Raw genomic sequence first — 15,591 nt, 5'->3', positions numbered from 1 at the left:
TCTCTGAGCACACCAAAACAAATTCCAAATCAACTGTAAGTTGGCAGTAAATGATTATTGAATATTTTATGAATATTCTTTTTATTTACAACAGAAGTCTGTAGGAGTGTAGTAATCTCTCAATAGCTGATAAAACAAATGTACGCACTCTAAGAAACTGCAACAAACAAAAAGAAAATCTAATGTAAAATCTGGAAAATGCCAAAGCAATATTTCATTCAATAGCATTTTGTTGAAAAGATCAAATATCTTTATGTTCATTCCCAGGGTTGGATTTTCTTAACATACATGTTTAAATTGTTAAATCGTGATATAATCAAACATAAATATCAAACATTCTACATTTTTCTAAAAGGAAACAGAGATAAAACATATCCCCATATCCGGCCATAAAAAGTAATGACCAGGGGGGGGGGGGGGGGGGGGTTGTCAAAGGCAGAGGCATTTTCCCCCGCAGGGAATCAAGCCCTGTATATAAAACAGGTGATGAAGCAGACCTAATGTGTCACAGTTGGTTCAATGTGACAAACTGGTTTGACCGTCAGTTTATCCACCCCCATATCGTTGCTGTCGGGCAGAAACCTCATATCTCCATATTCTAACTTTTTGAGTTTTTTCTTAAATTAACGCCCTACTTGATCATACTACAGCGTCACGCAAAAGCATCAAACGTTGCAGATCCACAAGCAAAAAACACGGCGCAAAGCGACACGTTTTGAGCTTGTAGATCTGCTACTCTTGCTGTTTTTGAATTTGAATTTTGAGAAGTAACAGCTTTGGACATATGAGGTTTCCATCCGACAGACACGATATATAACCCTGTTAATCATCTTGCTGAGGGACACTACACAACCCTCAACACACACACGCACACTTACGCACACTTACGCACACACACACACGCACGCACGTACGCACGCACGCACACACACTCTTACTGCTTGCTTGTTTATGGTTGTACATCGAGTATGTCTTAACGGTGGATTCTTATAGATGGCTGAAGAGTCCAGTCCTGGAATCACATTAAAGGACGACTTCACCCATTTTCAACCTATCTTCATATAATTGGTCCTCACTAATGCTTATTATGATATGGCACCATTTTTGTCTCAGAGAAGGGCTGTGGACATACAGTTCAGAAACCCGCCTACCAGTGACATCATCTGATAGAGTTATTTGATTACTCTTATTTGATTACTCTTATCTGATTACTCTTATCTGAATTATCATAATGTGTCTAGGGTCCTTAACCTGTCCTATTAATTATGGTCTCATATTGGGCCTGTAATACTGTCATGTTAAAAGTACTCTGTACTCTCTACTAGCAGTCTCTGTGTCTGCAAGCCAAGGTCAAATCCATGCTACAGGCTTTCTGTGACAATCTATGTTGTGAGAACACCATATCGGTGTTCTTTTCCACACTAATCCTTTCTTACAGCTGTCTTACACCCATGTCACCAAGCCTCCACTGACCAGTGGGTCAGAGTCAGATGTCAAACCTGTTGACCCAGACATGGGGACGCTGTTGTCCAGAGATAAACTGTCACACCATCATCTACCATCATCAGACGACGACGGAACCTCATCGCTCTCCACCAATGGCAGGATTACACCTCCGACGGCTGGATGCCCGGAACCTCATCGATGTCACATCCTATGATGTCATATGTTTATGTTACTGGACTCTGTTAAAAGCTCGTGCTTGCTCTGTTACACTGCGGAGAGACGGACGGCCGATGTTGCGGACCTGTGATATACTGTAACCTTCTAATGTCTCTCTGATCTGAATACAAAACATGTTTCCTTACACCCTTGGTTGCCTGTCTGAGTCTGGTTTTTCCTTATTGTCTCCGTGCTACAAGTATCTGTACTTTGTGTGGGTCATAAGGTGAAATTCAATTCCAACATCATCGATTGGGAATCCAAGCTAATAGAAACTGCAGGCTTTCTAGAAAGTTAGCATGTTATAATGGAAGCCATTGTTCTCACGTTAATAACAATCTAAATAAGGTTTTTTAAATCTTGTTTGAAAAAAAAACCTGTCTAATGATGATGTCATGATGTAGGCGGGTTTCTGAAATGTCCACAGCCCACCTATGAGACACAGACCGAGTCTTAGCTAGTGTCTTAGCCAATTATATGATGATAAGTCGTCCTTTAATCTTTTGCAGGTCAGGGCAGGGTATAGGTTGTAATGGTGGTAGTAGCAAAGATCCTTAATTTAATACAAAGATAGCCGATCCCACGCCCCGCCACTAGAACAAAATAATACACATTTCTGGTGGGCATGGTTTCACAGATATATGATATGATATGATCACTGTTGCTAGAGCTATAGCGAGAGGGTGTTACGGACACGGACAGGTCTCGAACAAAGATTCCTACTTGATGTGTCTGTCTGCAAGAAAACCCCCACCATTTTAGTGTCAAACTTTTCTGAACGTACTGAATGGGTCCAATATTTACTTCAGTGACCATGGGGCACATAATCTATGTTCATGTTCACTGCTCTCATTGGAATGAATAGACTCACAACATACTTCTGGTCTCCTAAAAGGCGCCTACGTTACACAGATGGAAGTCGAGTAGTACTGCAACCGTGGGTGTGTTCCTTCTGAGTCTTTGCTGTTGTCTTCTGGCAGTCCTCTCCTCCTCCAGTCTATGACTTCCGTCCAGGCAGCGCTGCCGCCAGGAGTCGCGGGCCGGCAGTAGGGATGGGACGATAATCGTTATTATCGTTTATCGTGATAAAAAACGTTCACAATAATCGTATCGTGGAGATTTTAAGTTATCGTTAAATTGTCCTTCATCATACACTAGGATGAATTAGCTTTTGTTGAGCTGCAAATTCAGTACAACTTCCAGAAATAGCAGATCGACAACAATAGCAGCTCACAACGATCGGCTATTTTCGGTGAGCGTTCCCCTCAGAATAGGGATGCTGGGGGTTCAAGTGGTTAACAAAAGTGGCATTTTAAGTTTTAAGCATATTTTGATTATCGCGATGATATCGTTAATCGCAACCAGCAGCAACCTCAAGGTCCTCGGGCCTGATGTTATATTTCTTCAGCGAGGTCTTCAGCTGGTCCTTATACTTATGTTTCTGCCCTCCTGCCAAGCGCTGGTCATACGGTGTAACTGGCCTCACAGCTCTTGGGGCATCGGGATCACATCATGTCCAAGCCAGAGCAATTGGTGCTGGGGTGATCGTTGTGGCCTCGACACTCCTGCAGCTGGTCTTTGCAAGTAATTCAGTGTGACACACGCACGCACCGCACGCACACACTATTCCTCAGTAGAAGGATGGGTAATGGGGCCCACTTGATGGAAAGTTGTCACACAATAATGTCAAATGCTTGAACTTTTATGTGAAGGAACCAAGTCCAATTCAATTCAATTCAATTCAATTCAATTCAATCCAATCCAATTCAATTCAATTCAATTCAATTCAATTCAATTCAATTCAATTCAATTCAATTCAATTCAATTCAATTCAACTCCTGCCAACTCATTTTCAGTCGCTTCATATTCACCATCTCATCGCAGCAATTTGGTCTCGACTCTTCGTATCCACCTCCTGTTATAAATAACCCTGTTGATGATACTAAAAGCAGACATTGACAGGATGGATGGAGGATGGGGGGACCTGTCTGATGAAGTAAGCCCAGCCGGTGGCAGTGTATGGGGGGTTGGCCGTGTGACAGGGCTGGCTGGCCGCGCATCTAGCAGTGGTGGAGAAGATTAATGTCCTGGACAGTCAGTCATCCATCACGGGGGGGGGGGGGGGGGAGTCTCTATGGAGATGGGAGATGGGGGATCGTGCCTATAACCCTGCAACACAGTAAAATCCTGAGTGTTAATTTAAGTGTGCCTGGCTTTTAATCTAAGGGAACCCTGACGGGGTCCATTTTTAAACTCTCATAGTTAAATGAACTCTCAGCAAACCCTCTCATGCCTGCCCTGTCCCTGTCCCTGTCTCTTCTCTATCACAGCCAACCCACTCTGACGGATGGCTCACTGGGGACAAACATGTTTAGGCCTCGCTTGATGGAGCCCCATCAATGGGACCCAATGGCCCCTGAAGCCGAGGAGGGCCACTGTCTGCACGGTATGTTCAGCCACTTCTCACGCCAAGCAGTTCCTTTCCTGTGAAGGAATAAGTTGGATAAGTTAGGATGTCTTTGACCTTGCAATATATTTGACCGTATACATATACCTGCAGAATGGCCTGGGTTCACGCCACGGCACTCCTATACTTGTGCAGTTCCGTTCACTGCTTCACAGCGTGCGCCTCATTTTCTAATCTCTCATGACACATTTTCAATTTGCAATGAAAATCTCTCAGCAGGAATCGCTGTTTAGTTGAACGGGAGCTCTCTTAGGGGGCGTGCCCTTGAGCAGGAAGCAAGCAAATTAGCATAAAGGGCAGTGGTCAAAACTGATATCCTGTTATTATACAGACGTTGAAACAAGCAATTAAAAAAAAAAACGTTTTAACAATTCTTTCTATTTTATTTTATTAAATTATGAAATGAGCAATCTGGGAAACCATTCAATGGCTTCCCAGATTGCTCATGTCATAATTTACACTTCAATACTGGAATTCCCTCCATAATGCAAAGTACTGCTGTTATTTTGCATCATAGCTAACGAAGCAGCCCCTCAAATCTCTAACCTCCAAATTTATAATAATAATAATAAAAACACCCAAATGTCAAATCTTGCAATATTGCATTCAGTACAGCATTATCAGACATTAGTTGAAGTAACTATCATACCGAATGGTTTCCCCACATTGCACATTTTCATACAATCAGAGGGATGTGATATCACAGGATGTTTGAAAGGAGTTCATTTTGATAAGCAGTTTCACCTGACATAATTATCTACATGTACAGCTATTACATAATTATAATAATAAATAATAATTCAAGTTATTAATATTTATTATTATAATTATGTGATAGCTGTAGATTGCTGTCCTTCATCTAAGACTAAAGCAACACAGATTACTAGTCAACATAATGGTGGCAGTGATAGTGATAATAATGTTGGTAGCAGTGATAGAGACAGCCATTACTGCCATCATGACCGTGACTCTGCAAGTGTGTGGGCTGACAGCTGTGGTCTATGGCAGTGGTTCTCAGGCCGCGAGGGACCCCTGGGGACCCCCAAAATAATCATATTTGAGTTGAGGCATTAGGTTTAGTGTGACTCGGTACCACAGATAAATATTGTGAAAATAGCCGGGTAAACTGAAAATGTGCTTCACTGTTAGATATGGCAGTGGAAGGCAGTGGAAGCAATGTTACAAAGTAACAACTGAAAATTACACAGTAATAGACTAGATAAAAAATAAAACATGATGCGCCGATGTGGCGAGGGGAAGCCGAGCCATAGGCCTACACTTGAAAACACAGAGGACAACGGGGAATAACTCTGGCAAAATAAACATGCAAATAGGTTCTAGCAGGGGCAACTACATAGGCATGTGCAACTGAGTCCATATCTGAAGCACTTACACCTTCCAGTACATGGCTTGGTGCACCCACATTTGGTCAACTCCCAACAACTCTCCGCATTAGGTGGAAGTGGAGTCCAGAAGACTTTCCACTTCTCGTCCTGTTCCACCCATCCCCAGTCAGATGGGCTCGGCATTTGTGGATGTCGCTTCAATGCCTGTCCCCACACGTATCCAGCCTCAGAAGAAGCACGTTTGGCATGCTCTTTGAGTGCTGCTTGAGTTGGTGGGATCAAGTCATACTGTCTTTGCTTTCTGGCAAAGAGATCAAGCCTGGCCTCGTTCACAGTTGTGACATCGCTGGACCTGTCATACATTAGATCTTCTTGGCCTCTTGACATGTGTCAAGTCCCTTTCTAGTTTCGCTCCAAAGGACATACAAGGACGCAACTCAAAGTTCCAAACTCAATCAACTTTTTATTTTCCAACTCTGTTTTCTCATTGGTTGGCTTCTTTAGTTGATTTGGTCTGGTCAATCAATAGTAGTTCAGAAGTATTTAGTTAAATAGCCGATCTACAAGCTCACAACGCCTTGTGTTGCGATACGTTGTGAGCTTGTAGATCAGCCGTTTTCACAATGTTTGTCTTTTTCCTATATTATTTGACAATTTGGCCAATGTTTGACCAGTTTTTATAGTATAGTTTATTGATTACTTGATGCAGTAATGGTCTTTTTTCGTTTCATTTCTTTTCTTCCTTTTTTTTCTCCTTTCTTTTTTTGTATTAAAAAGGTCTTAGAAGTCTGGGCCCCCCCCCCCCCCCCCCAAAAAAAAATCATGTGGGGTCCCGACCCACAGGTTGAGAACCACTGATCTATATGGGAGATGGCGTGGCTACAACAAGTGGGCTCCGGGCCATTTGAGATTTAGACCCGCACAGCAACAACAATAAAGCCACCGACCAACAAGCAAACAATGACCAAGCATCATGTTATATCCGTTGGCCCCTCTGTCTTTGTCAAGGGACGGCATTGTTGTTCTCGTCTCAGCACGCTCGACTGCTCCCGTGTTGACATGTCCCGGGTCGTTGTGCTGACAGGGGCGCATCGGAGGAGGTCACTCCTTCCTCGACGAGCGTGTCACGCAGGTGAGATATCTGTTGTGACATTCCACAGCACAATGTGCTGACACATGGAAGTGTAGGCTGCCACCGCATCACGCCGCTATTAGGCTCTACCCACCCAGGACGAGCGCAACTGGGACAGGCAGCTGTGCAACCAACTGTCACACCTGGAGCCGGCCAGACGGAGATGGAGGTTCACGTCAGGCACTCACGTGAGTGAGTGAGTGAGTGAGTGAGTGAGTGAGTGAGTGAGTGAGTGAGTGTTTGACAACACAGCCACAGGCTGCATTTGTCTGGCCAGTTTTGAGTTGGGGAAACTAAAGTAATGAAATATTCCCCCTCCAACTGCTCTAGATACCTGGAATCTGTGTTCTGAGCTCAGATCCCTGCCAGGCCGGGTTGCCTACGGGTTGTGGGGTGCAGCCGCCAGATAATGAGCCATTTTGGCAAAAAACATAATTTTGAAATGTGTTCATTGAAGATTAGTTTGTCAGTACAATGATGTCAGTATGTCCATATGTGGGCATATTGAGAGACAGACACAGCTACTTATAATTACAGTTATAAGCACTCATAAATTGGCCTACTCATAATGCTTAACAACAATAATCATAACTCAAAAAGCCTTTTATAATGACATATAACGTCAGGCACACATGTTTTCTTTTGACCAGAATCATCAATTATAATTATCATAATTAATACATTGCTTTAGTGCTTTAGATAGAAGTGGAAAAAATTGCATTAAATGCAAGAACAGCACAATGATTCTTAGTAACAATAATTCTAAAACTTGGCCCATGGTCCTAGTGAGAACATGAGTGTCCAGCAATTATGATACTTGACCTTAGCCATTAACAAAATGCTTTTATAATGTTTTATGATTATTGTTATAAAGCATTACGAATATTTATGAGTGCATTATAAGTATATTAATATATGCATTACAGAGAAGGGGTTCTGAGGCAAGTCTCCTGGGAGAGGTAGATGTTGGACATTCTATGGACAGTAATTACTCTGTTCTTCCAGCAAGCAATGCTGTGCACATTTAACTACTCCTCCCCAAGCTGTAAATAAAAATTATTTCTCAGCTACAGGCTCTATGGCGCTCGAACACTTACAGCTGCCAAGGCGGCACAATAGAAGTGCAGTCAGGATCGGTGGTGTCATATAGCTACAGTACAGCTGCACCGAGCGCGTGAATAGAGACTCACGCTCAACTGCTTACAGCTCTGCATTGGCAAAAAGTGTGCCCTTTTAATGACACACTCAGTGAGTCAAATGGTGACGAGATGAGTGTCTTACCAGCTACAGAACACAGAATGCCTTTCAACCATCCTGAATATTCATATTAGGATGCATGCCATGTGCTGTCAGTTGAACTTTGGATGAATCTAATGGTGCAGAGTAACTACTGCCATCCTGTGACATCATAGAATTGCAAAGTGTAGCCTGTGCAGGAGCTGAAAGAGCATTTTGCGGGGAAGCAAATTGTAGATATGAAAAGGTATCACAAGACTTTACTCCTAAGCCTTCTGGAGGTGTAATTAATTCGCAAAAACGTCTGGATAGTACTGTCGATGTGATGAACCCCACTGACTTAATCAATACTCAAATCTTTACCAGCAGCGTGTGGTGTTTATGTCATCTGTGCACAGATTTTGTCAATGCGATCGCAAGATGGGCTCTATAGTCAAACCTGATTTTGCCATCTATTACACACTGACGATAGCTTCATCACATTGTGCGATGGTGACTGTTTCCCACTGTAATTCTATTGCTGTTGGAGAAAAGTGGATGTCGATAATATTTGTATCCATCTCATGAATATCACAAATCAATAATGTAATTTGCTCTCCAGTCTCCACACTCTGGTTTAGAAAACTAACAACAAATTTCTAGTGGAATCTCCATTTTGCATACTTTGACCGGGGTCCCCCAAGGGTTTATATGTGGTCTCCTCCTCTTTTCCCTCTATACCAAATCTCTTGTAGAGCTTGTAGATCTGCTATTTTCGCCAAATGTTCACCTATTATAATAACATGCCCAGAATAGGGACATGAGGGTTCATGTGGTTCATCTTGGCATCATACGTCGAGGGAGTGACACAGAAGGAAAGAGACCATTACATTACAGTATCATATTCATATTCAAAGCAGAGTGCATGATTGTCTCTGGTCTCTTTAATCATGTCAGACCCCCGGCGGCAGCAGCATGTGTGGATATGGATTATAGGATTTGTGCCGTCCTCCTCTCTCTCTCTCTCTCTCTCTCTCTCTCTCTCTCTCTCTCTCTCTCTCTCTCTCTCGCTCTCTCTGTCATTGTTTGTCAGGTGAAGTAGGCCAGTGGTTTGGGACACCGTGACCAAAGCTGAGCTTACTAGCTGACTGGATGACACGCTGATTGGCCCACTGCTTGCCTTGCTGACAGGGCGAGTGGCTGGCTGACTGGTTGCCTTCCTGTCTGGCGGTGTTATTCAGTTTGTTTGGCTAACTGATCTGCCTGCCTTCTGTCTGTCTGTCTGTCTGTCTGTCTGTCTGTCTGTCTGTCTGCCTGCCTGCCTGCCTGCCTGCCTGCCTGCCTGCCTGTCTGTCTGTCTGTCTGTCTGTCTGTCTGTCTGTCTGTCTGCCTGCCTGCCTGCCTGCCTGTCTGTCTGTCTGTCTGTCTGTCTGTCTGTCTGTCTGTCTGTCTGTCTGTCTGTCTGTCTGTCTGTCTGTCTGTCTGTCTGTCTGTCTGTCTGTCTGTCTGTCTGTCTGTCTGTCTGTCTGTCTGTCTGTCTGTCTGTCTGTCTGTCTGTCTGTCTGCGTGGCCACATGGTTGTCAGAGCCCAAGGTGAACCCAGGGTAGGGACCTCAGGGACATTCTGACTCTCTTGGAGGATGAGAGGAGCAGAACAAGAACACCAAGCTTCCAAGTCTATAGTACACCAGATGCAGATTAGATGATCCCATGTCTGTCTGTCAGACATGAAATGAACTGTGTGTTGTAGCTTCCTCAGTGGTGTTGCTGTAGTGAGACAATAGAGTGCTCATGGGTCCTCCTTACATACCCAGCTCTCTGTCTCTCGTCACTCCCCCCTCACCCCACTGTCCCTCTCTCTCTCTCTCTCTCTCACTTCCTTGCTTTGTCTCTCTGTCCAAACTCCTCTCTCTCCCCTGTTTTCATCCTCCCCCTGTCTGTCTGTCTGTCTGTCTGTCTGTCTGTCTGTCTGTCTGTCTGTCTGTCTGTCTGTCTGTCTGTCTGTCTGTCTGTCTGTCTGTCTGTCTGTCTGTCTGTCTGTCCGTCCGTCCGTCCGTCCGTCCGTCCGTCCGTCCGTCCGTCCGTCCGTCCGTCCGTCCGTCCGTCCGTCCGTCCGTCCGTCCGTCCGTCCGTCCGTCCGTCCGTCCGTCCGTCCGTCCGTCCGTCCGTCCGTCCGTCCGTCTGTCTGTCTGTCTGTCTGTCTTGTCTGCTCTGTCTGTCTCTCGTCACCCCCCCCCCCCCGCCCCTCTGTACCTCTCTCTCTCTCTCACTTCCTTGCTTTGTCTCTCTGTCCAAACTCCTCTCAGGACTAGAGCGTGAGATCCACACACTGCCTCCCTGCCTCCCCCCAGCTCTCTGTCGATCTCTACGTCTGTCTCATCCACCCCCCCCGCCCTCCAGTGATAGGTGAGTTTTGATTAATGTGTCACCCTGTCTCATCACATTCTGGCTGTAGACATTTGAGATGATAGGGGGCTGGCTCCGGCACGTAGGTCTGTCTTCACCCCCTGCTGGGGTCTTGGCCAATAGATGGACATATTTACTGATGTGGCCCCGAATCACACAGCTCAGCAGTGCCCCCCGCTGCTCCTGTACAGTTTTGGGAAAGGCCAAATTGTGTGTGTGTGTGTGTGTGTGTGTGTGTGTGTGTGTGTGTGTGTGTGTGTGTGTGTGTGTGTGTGTGTGTGTGTGTGTGTGTGTGTGTGTGTGTGTGTGTGTGTGTGTGTGTGTGTGTGTGTGTGTGTGTGTGTGTGTGTGTGTGTTCTGTTTCACTACATGAGGCCAAGCTATTTATAGGAGCTGCAGCAGCTTGGCCAAATTGCCGAAGAACACTGGTGTGATTCTTCATCCAAATCAGGGCAAAGTTCCACCCAATGCAGTATGTGGGCTCATTCACCTTTTGGTTGGCCATGTCGATTTTGCCAGCTGGTCTGGAGGACCCAGAAACAAACACACTAGTTTAAAACTCTAACTCTAACTTATCCAGAATTCCGTGGCACGCCTGGCCGCGGCATTCTGTTCACGTAAATGTTCACGTCTTCCCACTTCTGGGCTCCCTTCACTATAGCTTCCGTTTGCTGATCGCATTCCAATTCAAAACACTGGTGGTGACCTAAGCAGTGCAGTGGTGGACAGTACACCTAGTCAAATATACACATAACTACAAGTGAAAGTTGCTCAGTCAAATTTGTACTTAGCCGAATCGGAACTTACCGGTAAGTATTCAGTAGGCCTACATTCTTTAAAAAATACTGAAGTATTAATATCAATGCATTGCTTTGTTGAAAGAACATTTCCAAAACAAAAACCGAAAAAAATAAGGCACTTAGGCTACAATGTAGCCTGACAACACGTCACAGGTTCGAGTCCCGATCCCGACGGCCTTTGTTGCGTGTCACTCCCCACCTTTCTCCCCATTTCCTGTCAGCCTACTGTCCTATCGATAATAAAGGCATAAAAACCAAAATATAAATAAATACAATAGGCGATCTACAAGCAGGTACAGTTACTCAAGTAAACTGTAACTTGAAGTATCATTACCTACAAGGTGACCATGCAGGGCATGGCACCCCCCCTGGCTGGAGGATATGATCCACCCCTACACCCTTAGTACACCCTGCACACTTAAATCAGCATACACAGGACGTCTGTCCCTCCCATCTCCATGACAACCTGCCCAACGCTCCGAGCAACCTAATGACGTCTCCCTCCTGGCTCCCAAGCTGTGGAATGACCTCCCTCCGTCAGTCAGTCAGAACTGCAGACTCACCCTTTTTTCCGCCACAGTCTGAAAACTCACCTCTTTGGAGAAGTTCAGACTTGACCTCACCCCAGCTATAGCACTCAATTTCTTTGCATCTAATACTTTATACTTCTTTAACCCCAGCATGCCTATTCTGGGGGGAGCATTAGCCAAAAATAGCCAATCTACAAGCTCACGTTACGATGGCAGCGACGCTTTGTGAACTTCTATAGATCGGCTATTTTTGGTGAAGAAATTTGGTGTCGAGCAGGGGTCTTTAACAGGGGGTCGGGGACCCCTAGGGGGTCCTCAGAGCTACTATAGGGGTTCCGCCAAATCTTTGTGTGATAGGATTATAATTTTTTTACGTTGACCACTTGAACCCAAGCTTTCCTATTCTAAGGGAAACATCAGCCAAAAATAGCAGACCTAGAAGCTCACGATGCCTCGCGCTGCAAGGCGTTGTGAGCTTGTAGATCGGCTATTTTTGGCAAAGAGGTATAGGTGTAGAGGGAAAAAAGAGCAGACCAAGTAAAAAAAAAAGAAACTTTAATCTGAATCGCAAATTTATACAATATAGAGGGGGTCCCTGTTTCATCTCTCTCTCAGCTAGGGGGTCCTTGGCCTGAACAAAAGCGGTACGGGAAAAAGCGGTACAGTAGGCTAAGTAACTCTGTTTAACTAAGTCTAGCGCTTTAAGTGGTTAAGTAGATGCTAGTTGTTTCATTCAGCTGTATGTAGCTTACTTGATGACAGATGCTATGTAAATTATTTAGATAGATGTGCTGTATGCTGTTTGCACAGATGCTGACACAGATGTGATTTAGATCAGTGGTTTTCAAACATTTTCATGTCATGAACCCCCAAATAGATTTTTACTATATTTGGCCAAAGACCCACATTTGAAACAATGTTTTGCCACGGGGTCCCCGATAAGAGAACATTTTGTCAACATTTGTCAAGGCTTTCTGGGAAATAGCAGATCTACTGTACAAGCTCGGCACTTTTTTAATAGGCGAATATTTTAATGGCCCCCTCACGCATTAGAAGGACAATATCAGTCACCAGAACCAAGGACGGGTGTTTTCGATGAATCTATCATGGTTAAAATAGAGTCTGAAGTTACAATGGGTTTATATAGGAAGCAGGCGTGTCTGATAAAATGAATATCAAATATCTAAATATTGAATCAAGCTACTTAAAAAATGTCCGGGATGCTCACAAAAGTGTGAGTAGACGTTAAAGTCTATATAAGTGAAATATACCTTTAAGTGTTTAAGCTGTAACTCATTTTGCTGGGGACCCCCTCGAACCCCCTCAAGGACCACAGGGGGTCTCCGGACCTCACTTTGAGAACCAGATCATGTGTTTGCAGTCCTCTTTCCAGGCCCCGCTGAGTGACTGGATCCTCGCTATGGCTTTTCCACCAGGGATGTTCCATGGCCACCTCTTGGCCGATGCTGAGCACTCTCATATCAGCTTACATGGTCATCTGCCAGGTCCTCTTTGTCTTGGAGTTCATTTGAGGAAAATATATTATTTAGAAAAATCTATCATCTCGTTATCCACATGGGAACGGCCTGGCTCCAATGTGGATTTTGGTGGTCAGCCTGTGGTATCAGTCTATAACGTCTGATTCGCAATTTGGGTAAGGTAATGGTCCAAACCGACCCCCATTATTATAAAAGTCTACAAAGTCAAAACATCGAAATGCTTGTAAATCTGCAAAAAACTATAATGTTGACAAATCTCTTATCGCCCCTGTCACAAAATAATTTCAAATCGGGGTCCACTACCAAATATCGAATTGGGGAATGGGAATGTAGTGTATATTGTGTCTATAAGTTGGGGTTTCCTCCATTTCCAGTCACCTGCTCAAACTATTATGGTAATGAACATGATGTCAGCAGAAGTACGGCGGTCAGTGTATTGGCCATACAAATAGGCTTTAAAACGTTCCTCAAGAGTGCCTAGGTCGCTATGTTCTTTGCATCAACTTTATCACCCTTGTATCAAAGGCCACCTTGTTAAATTTTATTCATCTTCCAAAAAGACATGCCCCTCTCTCTGTGTTTCCCTTCTTGCCAAGGTTTGATTTCATTTGATTCAAACGCTGTTGAAAATGCGAATACTGAAGATCAAGATACAGAAATCATTCCAGAACTTAAATTCCTATCTGTGCATGATGGCAGGAGAAAAGAAAAACACTATCATTTTACGAGTCTGGCACATTATTGCATGGGCAAATGGAACCAGGTATGATCCAATGTTGAAAAGAGCCAAGCCAAGGAAATGTAAGCTTGGTGGGCCGACAGCAGAGCTTCTGTTATCTCCATTGTCTCCATCTGGCAACATGATCCCACACTACATCCACAACACCATGTTTTTTTCCCCTCCTTTTAGATGCAATATGCTTGTTTATTTCCATTTTTCTCCCTATGTAGTCGTCATGCCAGTTGCAGTGGGAGAGTGTAGACAACCACGTGTCTCCTCCGGTGTACATGAAGTCACCACCCGATTCCTTTCAACTGACAGTGAGGAGTTTCACAGGGAGGGTGTAATGCATGCGGAGGAACATGAGTGCAGTGACAGAGACCACCCTCCCCTGCCGGTATACCCACAAACGGGGCCGATTGTGATTGTTGGAGCCCCCAGCCAATGGCACCATGGACGAATCTAACCCATTTTACATGGTGGTGGGCAGGAACTTTACCACTGTGTCAACCCAGGCGCACCAATCTAAAAAATGTTTTATGAGAATCACAGACGTACAATGTAAAATCCTCCATACTCCAATAGCACTGTGACGCAAGTCAGTGATTCTCAACCTTTTTAATTTCAACGACCCCCAGTCTGAACGCTATTTAAAGTTAATTGTACAAATGGAGCCATATTTGGTTCCATGTGTACACTCTCAGAGTTGCTGTACTGTAAGGGTCCATTTGGTTCCTACCTATCAATCATTTAGCTGGGGACCCCCTCAAGGACCCGTGCGCGTTGAGAACCAATGATGTGATGTCAGGTCACAGCATTGACCACATCCTGCACAGCCCTGTGTTTCCTCACACATTTATCCTGCTCCACCACGGCTATTGTCATTAGAGATGCATGTCAAGGTCACCTTAAGGGGCCATGAAGGCCATGGACCAACAGATGTGACTAAAGCTTCCTCCCTCGTGTACACACACACACACACACACACACACACACACACACACACACACACACACACACACACACACACACACACACACACACGCAACCACGCACACACGCACGCATGCACACACGCGCGCGCGCACACACACACACACACACACACACACACACACACACACACACACACACACACACACACACACACACACACACACACACACACACACACACACACCTATTACTGTAACTATTCTTGTGTGTGTGTGTGTGTGTGTGTGTGTGTGTGTGTGTGTGTGTGTGTGTGTGTGTGTGTGTGTGTGTGTGTGTGTGTGTGTGTGTGTGTGTGTGTGTGTGTGTGTGTGTGTGTGTGTGTGTGTGTGTTATACGTTGTCCTTACATCCCAGATACCACAGCAGGCAGGAGATTAAGACTAATGAGCACTGGATTACAGCAAGAGATATAAATAGACCAGGAGGAAGCACAAGCGGGTGTGATATAGGATGCTGTGCAAGATACACAATATCGTTCGTGCGTGCGTGCGTGCGTGCGTGCGTGCGTGCGTGCGTGCGTGCGTGCGTGCGTGCGTGCGTGCGTGCGTGCGTGTACGCGATCATCTTCGTCAGGTTCTCCAAGGGTGAACCTACAGTACCAGTGTTCAACTAAGCCTATAGTAACAGCACGCAATGCTGCCACTATGTTTGAACCTCTGTCAGTCACGTAGACTAGTTTGGAAAATAACACATCCAGATTGTATTTGCGTAGTGCTAGTAGGCCTATGATTGCTGGTTTCAGGTTAGCTGCCGTTTTGTGCAAAGAACTATCCCAGAACTATCCCATTCAGCAGTGCAAGTAACGCACTCAGTCAGCT

The sequence above is a fragment of the Gymnoscopelus braueri genome, assembly GCF_963280865.1.
Source record: "Gymnoscopelus braueri genome assembly, chromosome: 16".
Taxonomy (NCBI): domain Eukaryota; kingdom Metazoa; phylum Chordata; class Actinopteri; order Myctophiformes; family Myctophidae; genus Gymnoscopelus; species Gymnoscopelus braueri.
The sequence above is the reverse complement of the archived record's forward strand: the minus strand, read 5'-3'. Positions refer to the sequence as shown.